General features: G+C 40.2%; 1 long non-coding RNA gene across 1 annotated transcript; it reads right to left on the bottom strand.

Annotated features, from left to right (window-relative positions):
* Positions 1-5,571: 5,571 nt before the first annotated feature.
* Positions 5,572-18,114, bottom strand: LOC132014994 (uncharacterized). Its single transcript, XR_009403513.1, has 4 exons — positions 18,049-18,114; positions 15,846-15,942; positions 8,569-8,705; positions 5,572-5,656 (listed from the first exon to the last, which is right to left on the bottom strand). It is a non-coding gene; the product is annotated as an uncharacterized LOC132014994 (long non-coding RNA).
* Between the last annotated feature and the right edge of the window lie 3,508 nt (positions 18,115-21,622).

Here is a 21,622-nt window from a genome sequence, read left to right as displayed (position 1 = left end):
CAAACCAAGGAATCCAACCCTACTTCCAAATCGAACTGCACAGCAGAGAACAAAATTATGGACCCATCAATATCATGTCAGAGTTGTCAGAAAACCTCATGCAATAAAAAAAGATCCATGAAGAAGTGGTTTTCTCTGAGAGGTGTAACAAGACTGTTGTCCGTGAGAAAGATATTTCTGGACCTAAAACTAGAGTCATGTTGAAGAAACAAAGGTCTCTGTCCATGAGAGGAGCCACCGACTGACCTGTCCGTTGAGTAGGGAATATGGAACCCAGCTTGGACCGCCTCATGCCTTTTTTGAAGGGATTTTCCTTAAGTTACAATACCCTGGATCATTCATTTCTTTCCAGTGCCAGTCAACAAATATAACTGCCGATTCATACCCTAAAGACAGGCAGCAAGGAGTTTCCACACAATTTTCCAAGACACTCCATCTTAGTTGTCTCTCTGACTTGTTATCGAGTCTTTGACAACCTGATGTCAGTTTATTATTCTGTAAAATGATAGGATGGAGGCCATATCCCAGCTTTAAAACTTTGTGAGTATTTTGCTATTTGGGGCAGCTGGTTGTAAAACTAGTTCATATAATGCTCGTTGTTTACTGTAAAACACAAAGGTACCACCTGTTCAGTGCTGATGGTCAGGCCAGGGAGGGTCAGGCCAGGAGCCAGGGAGGAGAATCATAAACTGCGATAAGGCTCCCACCTTATGGTGTTACCAAAACCATGTCATCATCTGGCCAGCAGCTGCGGTGATTCTGCTCCACAGGAACATCGAGGCTCATTACTAATGTTAGAATGAAATATTTAATAGTTTGTCCTGTTCCCTCTGCTTGGCGTATTCTTTGCCCACCACCTGCTGGGCAAAGCCTCAGTCTACCTGCAAGATTCAAGAGTCTCCCTCTGGGGAACTGTCAGGGAACTCCTTGCCCGGAAACACAGCTCCTGGGAACATCTGTGTGCCGGATGCAACCCCAGTGTTATTGTTGCAGTCTTCAAAGTGACTGTTTTCATTCTGCTGATTTTTTTTTTCTTATCATGCTATTAAGACAAATTCATCCCCAATCCTTTGGAAAATACTAAATTAAAACTTCTCATAACGCCACAACCCAGAGGAAGCACCTCTTGAGTGTATTTTCTTCCAGTTACTTTTTTAATTTTTTTCAAAGATTTTATTTGTTTCTTTGTCAGAGAAAGAGAGAGAGAGAGAGCGAGCGAGCACAGGTGGGCAGAGTGGCAAGCAGAGAGAGAGAGAGAGAGAGAGAAGCAGGCTCCCGCTGAGCAAGGAGCCCCATGTGGGACTTGATCCCAGGACTCCGGGATCATGACCAGAGCTGAAGGCAGTGGCTCAACCGACTGAGCCACCCAGGTGTCCCCTTCCAGTTATTTTAAAAGCATACATTATGTGTATGAGTTTGTAGGTGTGTTTAAAACCCTGAGATGAAGCTTTATGTTTAATGTTTTTTCCCCGGCTGGGTGAGGGATGATGGGGAAGGAGAGGTGAGCTTCCGCCTAACGGTATGACCATTACTGGGTCCCTCTGGAGACTGAGCCAGAAAAAGACTCTGTACAGCACCGAGTCCTGTTGACACACCCTTCCTGCCAGCAAGTCTCCTCTGAGCACTTGCCACTCAGCCCATCCACCATCTCCTCCTTCCAGTTGCGGAAGCCAGAAAACTGGAAGTCATTCTCGGCCCCCTCCCTTCACCCAGTTCATCGGTCTAGTCTGTATCTCTAAGAAACGTTTCAAATCAGAACATCTCTCTTCATCTCTCCTGCCACAGAGCGAAAGCAACACCCTTTCCCCCCATTTCTGGTGCCTGGCCCAGCCCACAGCCTTCTCACCTGCCATCTCTCTCCACTCTGGCCCCACAGCGATCTGTTCCCCAACCCACCATAGGGTGAACTTTAAAAAAAAAAAAAAAGTTGAAAGCTTTTTAAAAAGATTTCAAAATATTTCCAAATGAAAGGCTATACCGAGCATCTCCTTCCTCTGTTTAGTACTCTCTGATGAGACAATACCCTCAGGATAAAATCTGATTAAAAGTGCCCTAAAATTCCAGGTGGTGGGTATTATAGAGGGCATGGATTGCATGGAGCACTGGGTGTGGTGAAAAAATAATGAATACTGTTTTTCTGAAAAAAAATAAATTGAAAAAAAAAAATTTTTTTAAAGTGCCCTAAAATTAAAAGTGCCTTAAAGCACCTGCCCTCCAAGGTCCAGCCTCTGCCCCTCCTTCCCCTGCACTCTCTGTCCCCCCATCCCTCTGAAGCAGGCCCTTTCCAGTTCACTGAGCAACATTCTCTCTTCTATCATCCGGTCCCGTCTCCTGTTCTCTCAGCTGCCTGAAAACCCTTCTGGGAATCAGGTTGTTCAAGAACCCACAAGCTTGATGAACCCCCTTTTAGATCAGCTCTTTCTTTGCAGACTTCCAGTGCTCCTGAAGCCACAGCTATGACTTGAGCAGGCACATGAAACGGAACTCCAGTGGGGTTATCATCCCTCCCTGCTGCTTTCCTTGTGAGGGTGTGGAAGGGACAATTCCACTGCACGGTGTTTTCACATGAACTAAGTCCACATGAAGCATCTCCGACAGATAAGCTGCACAGCCCAGAGGAAGGCTTCAGTAACAACACCTGTTTTACTCTTCCTGCTGAATGATGGCTTGAGATGGCCTGGAGACATTACTGCTGTGGTCTTCTTGAGAAACTGGAATGTGGAGGCTCCATTCCCCAGGGGAATCCCAAGAAGTCTGCATTCTAGAAAATTGCGCTTATGTCCTTGTTCCAAAAACTCAAGGACAGGAGGACATGGGGGAGGGTCCAGGAGATGGGGATAAAGAGAGAACCACAGGTCTAGGCCCTGAGATGAGGATTCTGTATCACCATCTTTATAGTCAAGGAAGTACCTTAAACCTAGGACTATTTAGTGAATACATTTATAGGGTTGCCAGATCTCCTAATGAGGGAAGTCAAGTCAGAAAATGAAGAAACAATTAGCTTGGTTGTTAGATGCAATGGTGGATTTCAGGAATGCCTAGGCATGGTTTAGGGTGCCTCCGGGACACCACTTTGTGAACAATGATATCTCGAAAGGCTGGGTAGTGACCATTCTTCCTGCACTTCTGATCTAGGAGAAAGATAAGGAAGCAGACTCATTCCCATCATCCACAGGGTTTACTCAACCTGTCCCCAGCTATGTAAATGTAGGGGGGGACATCACCTGGGACAACTTTTGCAGAGAAGATGATGCTGGGAATTTAGGGCAGGCCTCAGGTAGCTCACTGGCAGTTCTCTGGATGGTTTCAACCCCTCTGAGCCTCGGCCCTCTGTCCCTGGCGGGAAATCTGTCTCCGTCTGAGTTTGCAGAAGGGTGTGATTTAATTGAAGGCAGCTGTTCATATCTTCACCCTTGAATGTATTCTGAGTTTCTTTTACACTGAGGCCAATTCTCAGGAATTAGATGGAGAGACTGCGGTAGGGGGCGCGGGGGGGACAGAGACAGAAACAGCCACAGGGCAGGACCTGCAGTCTAATAAGGGTCCCAAAAGCCATAAGAGGTCTGGAAGGAAGTGCCTGACATCCCCCAGTTGATCATGATAAGAACACAGGTGCGGTCACCCATGATCCTGGCATAGCTAAGATTACAGGCACCAGGGAGTATTTGGAGGGAGGAAGACAGTTCTTTCCAGTCTCTAGGGGCACAGAGCTATGGCTTTTCAGGAAGAAAAGGTAGAATTTTACCCAATTGCAGGGGCACTTAGCTGTCTTATTTCTGCAATGTAATATTTAATTGAAGGGATCTATAATTTCAACACAAATCCACATGATTTGTACATACTACGAGTACATACTACATGCAAACTCCTATATAGGTCTTGGGACAAAACATGAATAAGACACAGATGTTTTTAGTGCTTCACATACGTCATAAACTTAAGCCCTGGTTGTGTCCTTTCAATAATTACTTACTTCCACAAATATTTATTGAATTCATTCATTCTTTTATTTATCTGATGTGCCTATTAGGTATTGAGCAATGAACTAAACTGCAGATGAAGCAGAAAATAGGGTCTTAATCTGTACTCATTTATAGTCTCAGTGAAATACCATGTAATACAAACAATGATCGTTTTGGAGACTGGTGTTGGATCAGGCAAGAACCATCCAGGCTATTTTGACAAATTAATTATATCTCAGGAATTGCGAGTGACTTGAAAGTGTTAAGCATATTCACAATCCTGAACAAATGAGCCCTTTGCTTCCAGAATAATATCTCTGCCTCCTTGAGACAATACACAGGAGATGCCACCAGCAAAGTGTGATGTTCTGTCTCTTAACTCCTCAAGGGTGCAGAGCTCTGGAGAGGTCAGAGTCTGCAGCAGCACTTGATGGAGGCTAGAGGGGGGAGGCTTCGAGGAGATCTCAACCTCTTTGACCTCTTGGGATACACAGATTCACTTCCTGGGAGCCAGTATGCCTCCAGCCCAGAACCAAAGCACCATGTCTACTCTCACCAAAGAAGGAATCCTGAGACAGGTTGTGCTATATGGTTCAACTTGTTCTCAGTTGGAGCAGAAACACCCATCAGCCAAACCTTTGACCTCAACAGAATTAGCTCATTTGATCATAGCTGTCAATGGATTGCTGCTTGAAGTTGTGTGCAAGGACAGAGCATGAGCAGGGAGCTGATGATGTGCTCTTCTTTTGGCAATCAGTCTATCGTGTAGGAGGGCTCATGAACTCAAATGCAGTCTCTCAGGAGCAACCGTTGATAGGGAGAGAGTCTGACGTTATACCACGCGCCTGTCTGCATGTGCACCTGCCTCCCTGACTCAGCAGCCTTCTTTGGCCCTTGCCTCTCAGGGAGATGATGAGCCTGGTTAAATTCACTGAAGCCAATCTGATTTGCATCCTTCCTTTCTACTCTTCATCCAACCATCAAACTTCCTGTTCCTGAACTCATTAATTGGGATACTCATCCAAATACTTATTTTCAGGCTTTTCAAGCTAGAAAATGCTGTCTTGCTTTCCCAAACCATGGCTACTTCTCTGGTTAGTTATAAGAATTACAGGACTCCTTCATTAGGCAATGACTTCCCCAGGAGAAATGTACTACTCAGACACATCTACATCACCTCGTCACCTCATAGTTAAGAAACAGTCGCAACTGCTGTCAAGCAGGACCAGATGCTGATGATAGTTAGCATTTATATAGGACTATATCACTGAGGAAGTGCTTTCGTATCCATAAATTCATGGGATCCATACAAAAATGGTGTGTGGCAGATGGGTTAGAGTATTAATTCTTATACCCAGACCCCTTTGATATGTGACTTTGCAGTGCCTCCCATCAGGATATGGAGTCCATCTCCTAACCTTTGCCTTTGGCCTCATCTCTAGTGTCTTACTCTGGCAGCAGAATACAGTAGAAGTGATATTCCACCAACTCCAAGTGTACTGGTCTGCTCAGGCTGTCATAACAAAATACTGTCAGCTGGGTGGCTCAAACAACAGAAATTTATTTTCTCACACTTCTGGAGATAACTGAAGTCCAAGGTCAAGGTGCCATCAGGTCGGTTTCTGATGTGATCCCACTTCCTGGCTTGCAGATAGGTACCTTCACACTGTGTCCCATATGTCCTCTCTGTGGTCCTGTGAAGAGAGGAAGACCTCTGGTGTCTTTGTTTCTTCTTGGAAGGAGCACAGTCCAATCAGATTAAGATCTTCCTTCATGGCCTTATTTATTTTTTTTAAAGATTTTTTATATTTATTTATCAGAGAGAGAGAGAGAAAAAGAGAGAGAACAGTAGGCAGAGGGAGAAGAAGACTCCCCAGTGAGTAGGTAGTCTGACAGAGGACTCAATCCCAGGACCCCAGGATCATAACCTGAGCCAAAAGCAAATGCTTAGCCAACTGAGTAACCAGGCTTCCTTTAATGACCTCATTTAACCTTTATTGCTTCATTATAGTTCCTATCTCCAAATGTAGCTGCACTGGGGATTTAGGGACTCGACATATGAATTTAGGGGAACACAATTCAGTCCAAAAGTAGGCCTCAAGGGGCCTCATGAGCTTGACTCTTTCTTGGGACCTGCCACCTACTTGAAACAAGTCTGGCATAGCTAATTGAAGGAGACACACAACATGAACCAGAAATAAGCTATCTTCTGAGGCCACCTGAGACCAACACAACCACTGGCAACCTGGTCACTGACTGCAAATGCAGGAGGTAGCTAGAATATACCAGAACCACCCAGCTGATCCCAGTCCAAAGTGGTGACCTGTAGAACTGTGCACAAATTAGTTGTCAGTGTTGTAAGCTACTAAATTTGGGCCTGTTTCATAAGGCAGCAAAAGCTTACTGATTTGGCAGGTATCACATTTGTCCCCAGTTTTTTTAAGAGAACTGGAATCGCAAAGAAAGTTATCATGTGAGGTTTTATGGGTAGTAAGTTGTAGAGAGTAGAGAATAGTCTTCTGAATTCAAATACTTTGTTTTTTCTACTCCAGGAAAGAGGGACTCAGTCTGGAAACACAGATCTATTGATGTGGGCTTTTCCTAACAAATTGATTTTTCATGGGCTGAACTTTGGAGTGAATAAGTATGTACATGAATGTATGTGTACTGTGTGTGCATGGGTGTGTATGTGTGTGTGCATATAGAGACACCTGTATTTCCTCCGAAGGGTACAAGTTGAACATTTATCAGGTTTTTGTTGTTTTGTTTTGTCTTATCCCAAGGGAATATCTTTATGGGCTGTGATGAATCCAGGCCCTGCATATTTATGTCAGCCTGCCCAGAACCACCGCTGGGTAGATGGGGGCATGTGCTTCCATCTTCTCCTTTGCCATGGACCTCACAGGGTTTTGTAACACTTTCCATGAAATGCTGGAGACTACTGCAGAAACTGAGGTCAGGAAGAGAGCGGTGCTGCAGAGAAACACTCACTGGGATGGAAGCTGCTTGCTATTTGAGAGGAATGATGGACAAGGGCCTTGAAGAGGGGACTTGACTTGTGGGAACTCCCCACCCAAAGAGGACTTCCTCAGGACTGAGCTCTGTCCCTTCATTGACAGCCATTTCCCCAGATTTCTAATAGCAAAATCTCTGGGTTATTTCTAATATTGTGCTTTTTATGACAATGCAACATAGGATAATTTGAACATACATCATTTCGTACCTGTATAAATTTTTCTGTGAAATAAAATCCTGGAAGTAGGCATGCTGGGTCAAAGAATATGCATTCCACAGTATGTTTATGGACAAGTTTTATAGATGTCATCCAACTGCAACTATAAAGGTGGTATCAATTTACACTTCACCAGCAAAGAATGAACTGATGCTTTCTCCATATCTTTGCCAAGAGAACATTATCTAACTTTTGGGTTTTACCTACGTAATAGGTAAAAAATGACATATATATCAAAGTAATTTCATTTGCATTTCTCTTATTATGAATAGGCTTAGTATCTTTTGGAATATTTAATTTGTATACTTTCATGTGAACTCTCTGTTCCTTTGTCCATTTTTTTCTATCATGGTATTGCTTTAATTGTTCTTTACTCACGAGATATGCTATTCCAGGATCTCTAACCAGTTTCCTTTTAATTACATTTTTACATGATATTATTGAATAATTGTATTCTCTAACAGTCTTCAGTTATGTTGGTTTTCTGTAGGAATTTTTTTTTTTAGGATTTATTGCAAATCTCCAATTAGACTATCAATTCCCTAAGTACAGGACCCATGAATTGCATTTACTTCTCATTTGTTCTACTCTAGTGTAAGGCTAAGTAATCATTCATCACCAGTAAGTGTTTGCCTTACTGAATGAGCAAGACCGGAAGAACTGAATGTTGTCTGGAGGGCGGGATGACCAGGATCTCAGCCATCGTGGGCTGAATGGTGGTCCCTGTGGAAGGTATGTCCTAACTGTCAGGATCTATGAATAACACCTTATTTGGAAAACGGGTCCTTGCAGATTCGTAAGTTAAGAATCCTAAGAGGAGATCATCCTAGATTATCCAGGTGGGCCCTAAATCCAATAGTGTCCTTGAGACACAGAGGAGGAGCACACTGGGAAAGGAGGAGAGGGCCACAGGAAGAGGGAGGCAGAGATCAGATGCAGCCACAACCCAAGGAACACCTGGAGCCCCCAGAAGCCAGAAGGGGCAGGGAGGGTTCTCTCCTAGAGCCTCCAGAGGAAGTGCAGCCCTGCCAACAATTTGAGTTCAGCCTTTTGGCCTCCCCAACTATGGCAGAATAAATCTGTGCTGCTATGAGCCACCAACTTGTGATAATTTGTTATGGTAGCCACAGGAAATGGACCCTTCTCTCCTTTGGTCTGCTCTCTGCCACATTCGGGACCTGTGTGTTACTCAGCCAGCTGTGAGACAGGAAGAGAGAGGACTGAAGGACACAGAAAAGTCCAAGAGAGGAGGGAACATGTAGGGCTGGCCGTGGAGAGTGAGAAGAGAGAGGAAGAGAGGAAAGAGGAGGAGAAAAACTAAAGCAAAAGGGAAAAATGAGGTGAGGCTGAGTTGGCCTCTGCTCAGACACTCACCTTTCTCCTCATCCTTTCTCTAGTCTCTCCTTCCCTCTCTCAGCATCTCCCAGCTCCCTCAGGCATTCTGCCACACTAAGCAAGTTCGCGTTTGTGATGCTTAGATTTTCTGTCTCGTCTCATGTTCTGGTTGCAATCTGTGGGCACCAGTGAGAGGGTTAGAAGTTTGAGCAGAGGCACATGCTCCCCCAGAAAGTGCCCCCTCCACCAGCCCACAGTGACTATAGCGCTCCATGCTGTCATTCAGGGGTTCCTGAGACCAGGCATGGCCCTCCATGCCCCAGGGTTCAAGCAACTGCTCCAAATGCTTGTGTGGCACGCTGTCCTGCCCACCCTACCTTCCCCCTAACAGAAGTGAGTGAAACAAAGGGAGGAACCCAGAATTGCAAATTGTGCAGTTCCAGGTTTTCCAAAGGCTGGGTGGAGATTGTGATTATTTTTGCGGTTTACAGTCTGGATTGCCTGAGAGGTTTTAGTTGTCTCTGTGCTGCCTCTAGTGGTCACTGGAAGTAGTGTTCCCCTAAAAGACACTGTCCACAAATTCCTCACCCCGTTTTTAAAAATTTCTCTGGGTTTTTATTTAGGAATTTTATTTAGGATTTTTTTACATAAAAAATTATTTAAAAGTATTTTCAGAATCAATTCCATTTTGTTTCTTTTCCCATTATTTTAAAAAATCAGTTTTAAATTTACACAAGGTAAAAATCCCCCTCTTTTGCTGCACAGTTCTATAAGTTTTAAGAAATTATAGCATGCTATAACAACCATCACAGTCAGGATACAGTTCCTTCACTCCAAAAAATTCCCCCCTGTGGAAACTTTGTAATCAAAAACTTCCCCTCACCCTTAAATCTTGTTTCTATCCTTACACTGTTGTTCCTTTCAGAATTTCATACAACACTTTTTGAGCCTTGCTTCTTTCACTCAGCATAATATATTTGATTGGCATAATGCATCCATGTTGTTGAAAGTATCAGTAGTTCTTTCCTTTTTATTCCTCAGTAGTGTTTCATTTAATGGATGTACAACTGTTTGTTTATTCATTTACCCAAAGTAAATATATTTAGGTTGTTTTGTGTCATTATGAATCACACTGCCACAATTATTTGAATACAGTTTTAAATTTGAATACTGAGCATAAGTTTTCATGTCTCTAAGGTAAATACATAAGAGTATAATTACTACATTATATGGTATGTGTATGTTTGACTTTACAAAGAATTAACAAGTTGTTTTCCAGAGCAGCTATACCATTTTCATTCCTATCAGTAATGTATGAGAGTTCTACAGCCTCACCAGGACTTGGAATCATTAGTTTCTTTTTTTTTAATTAAACATTTTAAGATTTGAGGGAGGAACAAGATGGCAAATTTAGGAGACCTAAATTTCATCCTGTCCTAGGAGTTCAGCTAGATAGTTATCAAACCATTCTGAAACCTATAAACTCAACAGGAGATTGAAGAGAAGCAGAGCAGCAATTCTAGCAATAGAAAAGTGACCACTTTCTGGAAGGTAGGACATGCGGAGAAGTGAATCCAAAGTGACGGGAATATAGACTACGGAGGGGAGGGGTCGGCTCCTGGCAAGCAGTAGAGCAGCGGAGCACCAAATCAGAACTTTAAGAAGTCAGCTCCACTGAGGGACATCGCTCCAGAGGTTGAGTAAGGGTGGAGTCCTTGCTGAGACAGTTCTCGGGTCCCTTGGGGTCACAGAAAGACCAGGAGTGTCTGAGGGTGGGAGAGCCCCCAGGTATCCGAGCAGGGAAGCCAGGGGCAGACATAAAGCTGAGGAGTGAGCTCTCAGCTTGGAGTTACCTTAAATCATGATCTGAGGCACAGTCGGACCACAGCTAGTTGAGCAGGGACCCCACAAGTGGCAGATCTGGGGAGACCCACCTTCATCTGCCAGAAGAGCAGAGCAGCAGGGATCTGCTGGGTTTGGAGACTCTAAATGGGGCCATACACCAGAGACAGAAATGCTCAGTCACAGGCTGGGTGAGCTTGGAGTGCAGCTTGAGAACAGGGAGATGGGAGGATTGACTGCTTTTCTCTGAGGGCGCACTGAACAGTGGGTCCCTGAGCTCTCAGCATCTCTGGGCAAAGACTGGGAGGCAGCCATTTTTATTCCCGTCCTCCAGAGCTCTATGGAAAAGCGTTCAGGGAACAAAAGCTCCAGAGAGCGAACCTGAGCAGATTACTTAGCCCGACCCCTGGCAAAGGCAGTGCAGTTCCGTCTAGGGCAAAGATATTTGAGGATCACTGCAACAAACCCCTCCCCCAGAAGATCAGCAAGAACATCCAGCCAAGACCAAGTTTACCGATCAATGAGAACAGCAAAAAACCAGTGCTAGGGGGACACAGCATACCAGAATGCATGGCTTTTTATCCCCATAATTCTTTAGTCTTTCAAAGTTGATTTCTTAAAGTTTTTGTTATTTTTTTCTTTTTCTATTTTTTGTAATGTTCCCTCTTTCATATTTAACTATTTTACCTTATCAATACCTTTTTAAATATCTTTATTAGTTTTCATTTTTACAGTCATATTCTACCCCCACATTTTATTTAAACTTGTTTTTGATATACATATAAGTTTTTCTTTCTTTAAAGTTTTGGGATACATTTTCTTCTAACAGACCAAAAAATATGCTAAATCTAGTGTACAGCATTATTCTAGTCTCCAGCCTGATCACATTCTCTTCTTTTTTTTTTCCTCTTTTTCAATCAACTGTTTATCTTAATCAATTCCTTTTTTAAAATCTTTTTTAATTTTCATGGTTAGAGTCATCTTCCATCCCTCCATTGTGTTTACCCATGGGTAAACACTTCATATATATAAACACTTCATATATATCTATATTTATGAAGTGTATTTATTTCCATCACTCATATAGCTATATGTCTATATATCATATAGCTATATGAGTGATGGAAATAAATATATATATATATATTTTTTTTAATTTATTTCAAATTTTGGGAGCTAATTTCTTCTAACACACCAAAGTCAATCAAGTGTGTGGCTCTGTCCTACTCACCAGCGCAATCATATTTCTTTTTTCTTTCCTCTCCCTCCAGTTTTGGGTCTCTTCTGATTTGGTCAGTGTATATTTTTCTGGGGTCGTTGTTACCCTTTAGCATTTTGTTCTCTCATTCATCTATTCTTCACTGAACAAAATGACATGGCAGAAAAACTCACCTCAAAAAAAGAACAAGAGGCAGTACCAACTGCTGGGGTCTAATCATTACAAACATTAGTAAGATGTCAGATCTAGAGTTCAGAATGACAATTATAAAGATGATAGCTGGACTTGAGAAAAGCATAAAAGATACTAGAGAATCCCTTTCTGGAGAAATAAAAGAACGAAAATCTAACCAAGTTGAAATTTAAAAAGCTATTAACAAGGTCCAGTATAAAATGGAGACTCTTACTGCTAGGAAAAATGAAGCAGAAGAGAAAATTAATGATATAGAAGACCAAATGACAGAGAATAAAGAACTGAGCAAAAGAGAGATAATCAACTACTGGACCACAAGGGTATAATTTGAGAGATAAATGATACCATAAGATGAAACAATATTAGAATATTTGGGATCCCAGAAGCAGAAGAAAGAGAGAGGGAGCAGACGGTATATTGGAACAAATTATAGCAGAGAACTTCCCTAATTTGGGGAAGGGAACAAGCACCAAAATCCAGGAGGCACAGAGAATCCCCCTCAAAATCAATAAAAATAGGTCCACACCCCATCATCTACTAGTAAAATTTATAAGTCTCAGTGAGAAAGAGAAAATCCTGAAAGCAGCTCAGGACAAGAGGTCTGTAACACAATATGGTAGAAATATTAGACTGGCAGCAGACCTATCCACAGATACTTGACAAGCCAGAAAGGACTGGGATGATATATTCAGAGCACTAAACGAGAAAAATATGCAGCCAAGAATACTATATACAGCTAGGCTATCATTGAAAATAGAAGGAGAGATTAAAAGCTTCCAAGACAATAAAAACTAAAAGAATTTGTAAACACCAAACCAGCCCTACAGGCTTAGAAGACCCCTAGAGGGGGTCTTCTAAACAAAGAGAGAGCCTAAAAGTAACATAGACCAGAAAGGAACAGAGAAAACATACAGTAACAGTCATGTTACAGGCAATACAATGGCACCAAATTCATATCTTTCAAAAATTACCCTGAATATAAATGGACTAAAAGCCCCAGTTAAGACACAGGGTAGCAAAATGGATTAAAAAAAAAAAAAAAAAAAAGACCGGGAACCTGGGTGGCTCAGTGGGTTAAGCCTCTGCCTTTGGCTCAGGTTATGATTTCAGGATCCTGGGATCGAGTCCCACATCAAGCTCTCTGCTCAGCGGGGAGTCTGCTTCCTCCTCTCTCTCTGCCTGCTTCTCTGCATACCTGTGATCTCTGTCTGTCAAATAAATAAATAAAATCTTAAAAAAAAAAAAAAAGACCCATCGATATACTGTCTACAAGAAACTCATTTTAGACCCAAAGACACCTCCAGATTTAAAGTGAGGGTGTGAAAAACAATTTATCATGCTAATGGACATCAAAAGAAAGCTGAGGTGGTAATCCTTATATCAGATGAATTAGATTTTAAGCCAAAGATTATAATAAGAGATGAGGAAGGACACTATAACATACTTAAAGGGTCTGTCCAACAAGAAGATAAACAACAATTTTAAATATCTATGCCCTTAACATGGGAGCAGCCAACTAGATAAACAAATTAATAACAAAATCAAAGAAACACATCGATAATAATACAATAATAGTAAGGGACTTCAACACCCCCTCAATGAAATGGACAGTTCATCTAAGCAAAAGACCAACAAGGAAATAAAGGGCTTAAATGACACACTGGACCAGACGGACATCACAGATATATTCAGAACATTCCATCCCAAAGCAACAGAATACATATTCTTTCCTACTGCACATGGAACATTCTCCAAAATAGATCACATTCTGGGTCAGAAATCAGGTCTCAGCTGGTACCAAAAGATTGGGATCATTCCCTGTGTATTTTGAGACCATAACACTTTGAAAGTAGAACTCAACCACAAGAGGAAAGTTGGAAAGAACTCAAATACATGGAAGCTAAGTATCATCCTATTAAAGAATGAATGGGTCAACCAGGAAATTAAAGAATTTTAAAAATTCATGGAAACAAATGAAAATGAAGATGCAAATGTTCAAAATCTTTGGCATACAGCAAAGGCACTCTTGAGAGGAAAGTATATAGCAATATAAGCCTTTCTCAAGAAACAAGAAAGGTCTCAAATACACAACCTAACCCTACCTCTGAAGGAACTGGAGAAAGAACAGTAAAGAAAGCTTAAACCCAGCAGGAGAAGAGAAATAATAACGATCAGAGCAGAAAGCAATGAAATAGAAAGCAAAAGAATAGTAGAAGAGATCAATGAAACTAGGAGCTGGTTCTTTGAAAAAATTAAGATTGATAAACCCCTGGCCAGACTTATTAAAAAGAAAAGAGAAAGGAGATAAAAATCATGAATGAAATTAATCAATCAATTAATTAATTAATCATGAATGAAAGAGGAAAAATCACAACCAACACCAAATTAAATTGTGAATGAAAGAGGAGAAATCACAACTAACACCAAAAAAATACAAACACAAGTACATATTATGAGCAACTATATGCCAGCACATTTGACAATCTGGTAGAAATGGATGCATTCCTAGAGACATATAAACTACCAAAACTGAACCAGGAAGAAATAGAAAACTGAATAGACCCATAACCAGTAAGAAGATTGAAGCAGTCATCAAAAATCTCCCAACAAACAAGAGCCCAGGTCCAGATAGCTTCCCAGGGGTATTCTATCAAACATTTAAAGAAGAATTAATACCTATTCTCCTGAAACTCTTCCAAAAAAGAGAAATGGAAGGAAAACTTCCAAATGCATTTTATGAGGCCAGCATTATCTTGATCCCAAAACCAGACAAAGAGCCCACCAAAAAAGAATTACAGACCAGTATCCTTGATGAACATGGATGCAAAAATTCTCACAAAATACTAGCCAAGAGGATCCAACAGTACATTAAAAGGACTATTCACCATGACCAAGTGGGATTTATTCCTGGGCTGCAAGGTTGGTTCAACATCTGCCAGTCAATGTGATACAATACATTAATAAAAGAAAGAACAAGAACCATATGATCCTCTCAACAGATGCTGAAAAAGCATTTGACAAAGTACAGCATCCTTTCTTAATCAAAACTCTTCACAGTGTACAGATAGAGAGCACATTCCTCAATATCATCAAAGCCATATATGAAAAACCCACAGCAAATATCATTCTCAATGGAGAAAAACTGAGAGCTTTTCCCCTAAGGTCAGGAACATGGCAGGGCTGTCCACTATCACCACTGCTATTCAATATAGTACTAGAAGTCATAGCCTCAAAAATCAGACAACAAAAAGAAATAAAATGCATCCACATAAGCAAAGAAGAAGTCAAACTCTCACTCTTTGAAGATGATATGATACCATATGTGGAAAACCCAAAAATATTCCACTCCAAAACTGCTAGAACTCATACAGGAATTCAGTAAAATATCAGGATAGAAAATTGATGCACAGAAATCAGTTGCATTTCTATACATCAAAGGGAAGACAGAAGAAAGAGAGATTAAGTAGTCAATCCCATTTACAATTGTACCCAAAACCATAAGATACCAAGGAATAAACCTAACCAAAGAGGCAAAGAACCTATACTCAGAAAACTAAAGAGTATTCATGAAAGAAATTGAGGAAGACACAAAGAAATGGAAAAATATTCCATGATCATTGATTGGAAGAACAAATATTGTGAAAATGTCTATGCTACCTAGACCAATCTACAGGTTTAAAGCAATCTCTATCAAAATACCATCAACTTTTTTCAAAGAAATGGAACAAATAGTCCTAAAATTTATATGGAATCAGAAAAGACCCCGAATAACCAGAGGAATGTTGAAAAAGAAAACCAAAGCTGGTGGCTTCACAATTCCGGACTTCCTACTACAAAGCTGTAATCATCAAGACAGTATGGTACTGGCACAAAAACAGATACATAGATCAATGGAACACATTAGAGAGCCCAGAAATAGATGCTCAACTCTATAGTCAACTAATCTTTGACTAATTTTTGTCCAATGGAAAAAAGTCTATTCAACAAACGGTGTTGGAAAAATTGGGCAGCAGAAGAATGAAACTGGACCATTTCCTTACACCACACACAAAAATAGACTTACATGGATGAAAGACCTCAGTGTCAGACAGGAATCCATCAAAATCCTGGAGGAGAACAGTGGCAGCAACCTCTTTGACCTCAGCCACAGAAACTTCTTCCTAGAAACATTGCCAAAGGCAAGGGAAGCAAGGGTAAAAATGAACTATTGGGACTTCAAGATCAAAAGCTTTTGCAGAGCAAAGGATACACTGAACAAAACCAAAGACAACTGACAGAATGGGAGAAGATATTGCAAATGACATATCAGATAAAGGGCTAGTATCCAAAATGTATAAAGAACTTATCAAACTCAACACCCAAAGAACAAATAATCCAATCAAGAAACGGGTAGAGGACATGGACAGACATTTCTGCAAAGAAGACATCCAAATTACCAATAGACACATGAAAAAGTGCTCAACCTCACTTGACATCAGGGAAATACAAATTGAAACCACAGTGAGATACCACCTCATACCAGTCAGAATGGCTAAAATTAATCAGTCAGGAAACAATAGGTGTTAGCAAGGATGTGGAGAAAGGGGAACCCTCCTACACTGCTGGTGGGAATGCAAGGTGGTGCAGCCACTCTGGAAAACAATTTGGGCATGTGCACCCAAATGTTTATGGCAGCAATGTCCACAATAGCCAAACTATGGAAAGAACCTAGATGCCTATCAACAGATGAATGGATAAAGAAGATGTGATATATACATATACAATGGAATTCTATGAAGCCATCAAAAAAAATCCCAAAATCTTGCCATTTGCAATGACGTGGATGGAACTAGAGGGTATTGTGCTAAGTGAAATAAGTCAATTGGAGAAAGACAATTATCCTATGATCTCACTGATATGAGGAATTTGAGAAACAAGACAGAAGATCATAGGGGGAAGGGAGGGGGAAATGAAACAAGATAAAACCAGAGAAAGTGACAAACCATAAGAGACTCTTAATCTCAGGAAACAAACTGAGGATTGCTATAGGGGTGGAGGGTGCAAGGGATGGGGTGGCTGGGTGGTGGACATCGGGGAGGGTATGTGCTAGGGTAAGAAAAAATAATAATTAATTATAAAAAATAATAAGCATTTGAAAGAAATGAAAAATAAATAAAAACATTTAAAAGGTATGTAAGGGTATCTCATTGTGTTTTTTATTTGGGTTTCCCTAATGACTAGCAATGTTGAGCCTTTTTAATGTGCTTATTTACTCTCCGTATGTCTTCTTTGGTGATGTGTCTGTTCAAATCATTTGCCTATCTATTCAGGGTTTGCTTTCTTATTATTGAAATTTGAAAGCAATTTATATATTGTGGCTATGATTTCTTTGTCAGATATATGATTTACAGATATTTTCTCCCAATCTGTAGCTTGTCTTAACAGTGTCTTTCACAGAACAAAAGTATAGTAAGTTTTAAAATCAGGCAGCATGAGCCTTCCAATCTTGTTTTTCTTTCACAAAATCATTTTGTCTATTCTAGTTTCTTTGAATTTTCATACAAAGTTTTACATGCAAAACTCTTCATATAAATAGTTATATGTGGTTGTGATAAATCCATATATCAATTTGGGGAGAATTAACCTTTTAATATTTTGTCTTCCCATAAACAAACACAAAATATCTCTTCTTTATTCCTCTCTGATTTCTTTCTTCAGTGTTTTATAGTCTTTAACACAGAGATTATACAAATATTTTATTATATTTCTACCTATTTCATTTTTTGTAGCCATTATAAGTGGTATTTTTTAAATTTTGACTTCCAATTGTTGCTAGAATATTAAAATATGATTGATTTTTAAAATATTGACCTTGTAGCCTATGCCTTTTTTCAACTCATTTATTAGTTGTAGGAGTTATTTCTTTTAATATACATTCTTTGAGTTTACTATGTAGAAAACCATGTTGCCTGCAAGCAGTAATAATTTTCTTACTTCTTTTCCAGTATATGTAGGTTTTATTTCTTTTCCTTGCATTATTGCACTGATATATTACACTGACTAGGACTTCTACTATGCTGCTAAGTAGGACTGGTGAGAATCTTGTTGTCAGTCTTGAACTAGTTCTGATCTTACAACAAAGGTGTTCAGTTTTCATTATGCATAATTTATAATGTATAATTATGCATAATTTAGCTTTAAATTCTTAGTAGATACCTTTTTATCCACCATAAATAACTTAAGAATTGACTTAAAATATGCTATTTTATATTTATACATATATTTACCATTTCCAATGCTTTTTATTATTTTTTTGTAGGCCTGGGTTTTCATCTGGCAGCATTCCCTTTAGCCCCACTCTAATAAAAATTGTAAGTAGAGATCTAGAAAAAGGGAAAAAAGAGAAAGGAACAACTTTTATTTATTTGACAATATCCCCATTTCACAATTTAAGCTGCCCCAAAAGGCAGCTGGGGTAGATTTTAATCTGAATGACCTAGCTGTATAGGAGGGCAAACATCTGATTACTAGACACCTGCTCTTCTTTTCCTCCTAGGAATTACCCTTCTCCCCTTTGAAGCCCCAGGCCCGAACCCATTCCTTAGCTCAGCGTGATGTATCAGCCTCAATTGCCTGGCTTGTTCTTGAGTCCCATGTCTTTGAGCTCTCATATATATGTAATTAAATTTTTGTTTTTCTCCTGTTAATCTGTCTCATGTCAATTTATCAGATCAGCCACAAAACCTAGATGGAAAGAAGGGAAAAGTTTTTCTCCTCTACACCATCATTTTAGAAAAATATTTTCACTGGACATAGAATTCTAATGTCTAGTTATGGGTTGCTGGGGTTTGGGGTTTCTTGGTTTATTTTTTGAGTTTTTTCCTTTTAGCATTTTAAAGACACCATTTCATTATACCTTGCCTTACATTTTTTAAAAATTATTTTTTAAAATTATGGTAAATATGCATAACATTAACTTTACCATTTTAAACATTTTTACATGTACAGTTCAGTGGCATTAAGCACATTTACACTGTTGTGAGAGCATCACCACCAGCCCTCCTACTGAAGTTCTCTGCATAGCACTTATCATCATCTGATATTTTTGTTCATCTTTAGTTTATTATCTGTCTCTCCCACCAGAATGTGAGTGCACTAGGAATAGGACTTTGCCCTATTCACTGCTGTATCTCAAGTGTCTAGAACATGATCTGGTCCATAGTAAGTATTCAGCAAGTACACGTTGAATGAAGGAAAACATAGCAAGAAAACAAGCAAAAACACTACTCTCTTATATAATTTAAGGAAGGTGATTTATAATGACAGAATTTTGAAGTGTCTTTGAGTGTATGAAGGAATGTGAGATCATCTGGGTTATCAGTGTTTTTTTTCTCTGAGCACATCTAAAGGACACGACCCAAGACAAGACTGTGAACCTCAACTGTAAAGGATGCCCTTGCTAGGGAGAATATCAGAAGGGGGAGGGAGAAGAACCCAGTTTAGAGTTTGTGGTTTGAGAAATCCTTCCAGGTAATAAGCCTTTTCTAGGGAAACATGTTCATGCTTCTCTTTTCCTGACCTCCTTCCTCTCTTACTCACAAAACCCCTTTGAAAAATACGGACCTGATCTCAACTACTTCCTTTTAGAGACAGTGACCCCAAAAGATTAAAGATTTGCCCAAAGTCAAGCAGTTAATGGCAGAGCTGAATTAGAACACAGTATCCTGACACCATTCTATAGATTCAAATAAGGAGCAAAGAGAGCACAGATTGTCAAGGCCCACATCTCTGGAAGAGTTCTGTAGTGATTAATACAGGGAATCTGGAGCCAGATCATCCAGGGCTAAAATCCTATCTGTGCAATCCTAAACGACTTATTAACCTCCTTAAGTTTCATTTCCTCATATGTAAGTTCTGGATTCACTTGAATATCCAATGGCCAGCTAAAACTCTGCACATCAGAACTAAATGCTCTATTTTCCCTCACCCCAAAATCAGCTCGTCCTCCTCTGTTCCCAATTTTATTAAATGCCAGTCTTGCGCCCCCAGAAATCAATGGCTGATACTTGGCAATACCTTTCTTCCTCGACCTCCCTCACCCTAACACCGAGGCTGACCACATCTGCACCCTAAATGCCTTGTCAATCAAATCACATTTCATCCACTCCCACGTCCCTCCCCTGGTGTCAGGCTGTCATCACCTTTTCTCCTGCACAACTACAAGTTGACTAATTTCCTTTGTTGTCAATGGTCTTGCCCCCTCCTGTCATTTTTCCGCACAGTAACAGCATAATCCATCTAACATACTTGTCGGATCATGACACTATACTCTCTGATCCCACGTTTGTTTCCCGTCCTTAAGCATGGCTTTGACGAGCAGCCCAAACTTTCTTTCCAAGCTCACGTTTCATTATCTCCATGCTTGTGTTCTCAGTTTCTCCATATTGAAAAGTTCTCAGTCCTTTGAAAACATCTTGTGTATCCTACCCTTTGGACATTCTTCATGCTTCATGTTTTCTTCTGAGACTGTTCTTGACCTTTTTTTTTGTGGCTAACTCATACTTTTTGATATCAGTTCATCCAGAGAGTCTTGTGTGACCCCCAGCTTCTCCTTAGGCCCCCCACACAATCTGTGCTTCCACGACAGCCTGTCCTTCCCCATCACCACCTCATACCCTAACTGTTGATCTGTCTACACCTTCACCTCTGTAAGTCCATGGACCGTGCCTCATACGTGCACTGTTGTACCTCAGGAGCCCAGCAATGCCAAGCACATAAGGGCTGCTTGACAAATGTTAGCTATTCTCATCATCGTCCCTATCATGATTGAATAAACTCATGGTTTTCATAAAACGCTAAGCATGATGTACAGTTGACGGTCACAAATCATAGTTTTGACTACTTAATATTCTCCCTCATTTTTTTTCACCAAAATTTAACGTTTCTTAGCACATCTGTTATAATAGAACTCAAGGCAAAATACAATGACATCTCTTTGCTTTCTTATCATTAAATAACGAGTAAAAACATCCACATGTATACATGGCATTTTCTCCCCAAATTCACTGATATTCTTGAGGAAGAGCAAAAAACTTCCTGGGAGTTCTCTTGTACTTGTTGACTCAATCTAGTAAAGGTCAGAGATTAATTTATGTGTTTAAAAAATTCTTTCTGTGAACAAATCATTTAAACTTCAACCACACCCTAACTATCCCAAGAACAGAAACATTCTTAGTTGATAAACAGCTGGTAACAGGCATCCTTATCTTCCCTAATTCTCTTCTTTGAAATACACTGAATGGCAAAGGTCTTATAAGTATCGTTCCTCCTTCTATAAAGTTGGGAGAGGCAAGTTAATTATGATTGAGTTTTAAGATAATATAAGATCACACACACTAAGGGACTCCATTTAAAATAATGACTCTCTGAAGCAGGAAAAAAAATCAGCTAAACTGTTCAGCAAAATTGTTTCATTAGACTAATTCTAGAAATATACTGAAGACAAATAATTTTGTTTCTATGGGGGATAAAAACTTGAAAAGAACATTAAGTTTCCTTCTGGATAAATTTTAGAAGGAATTGTTGATTTGGGATTTATAGTGAATGTCATAGTGGGTTTTTATTTTCCTAATTAGCAAAATCAAATGAGAACAACACATCAAAAAGCCATTTCTAGGGTGCCTGGGTGGCTCAGTGGGTTAAAGCCTCTGCCTTTGGCTCAGGTCATGATCCCAGGGTCCTGGGATTGAGCCCTGCATTGGGCTCTCTGCTTGGCGGGGAGCCTGCTTCCTCCTCTCTCTCTCTCTCTGCCTAACTCTCCAACTCCTTGTGATCTCCGTCTGTCAAATAAATAAATAAAAT

The sequence above is a fragment of the Mustela nigripes genome, chromosome 4, assembly GCF_022355385.1.
Source record: "Mustela nigripes isolate SB6536 chromosome 4, MUSNIG.SB6536, whole genome shotgun sequence".
Classification (NCBI taxonomy): Eukaryota; Metazoa; Chordata; class Mammalia; order Carnivora; family Mustelidae; genus Mustela; species Mustela nigripes.
This window is presented reverse-complemented; position numbering and strand designations above follow the sequence as displayed.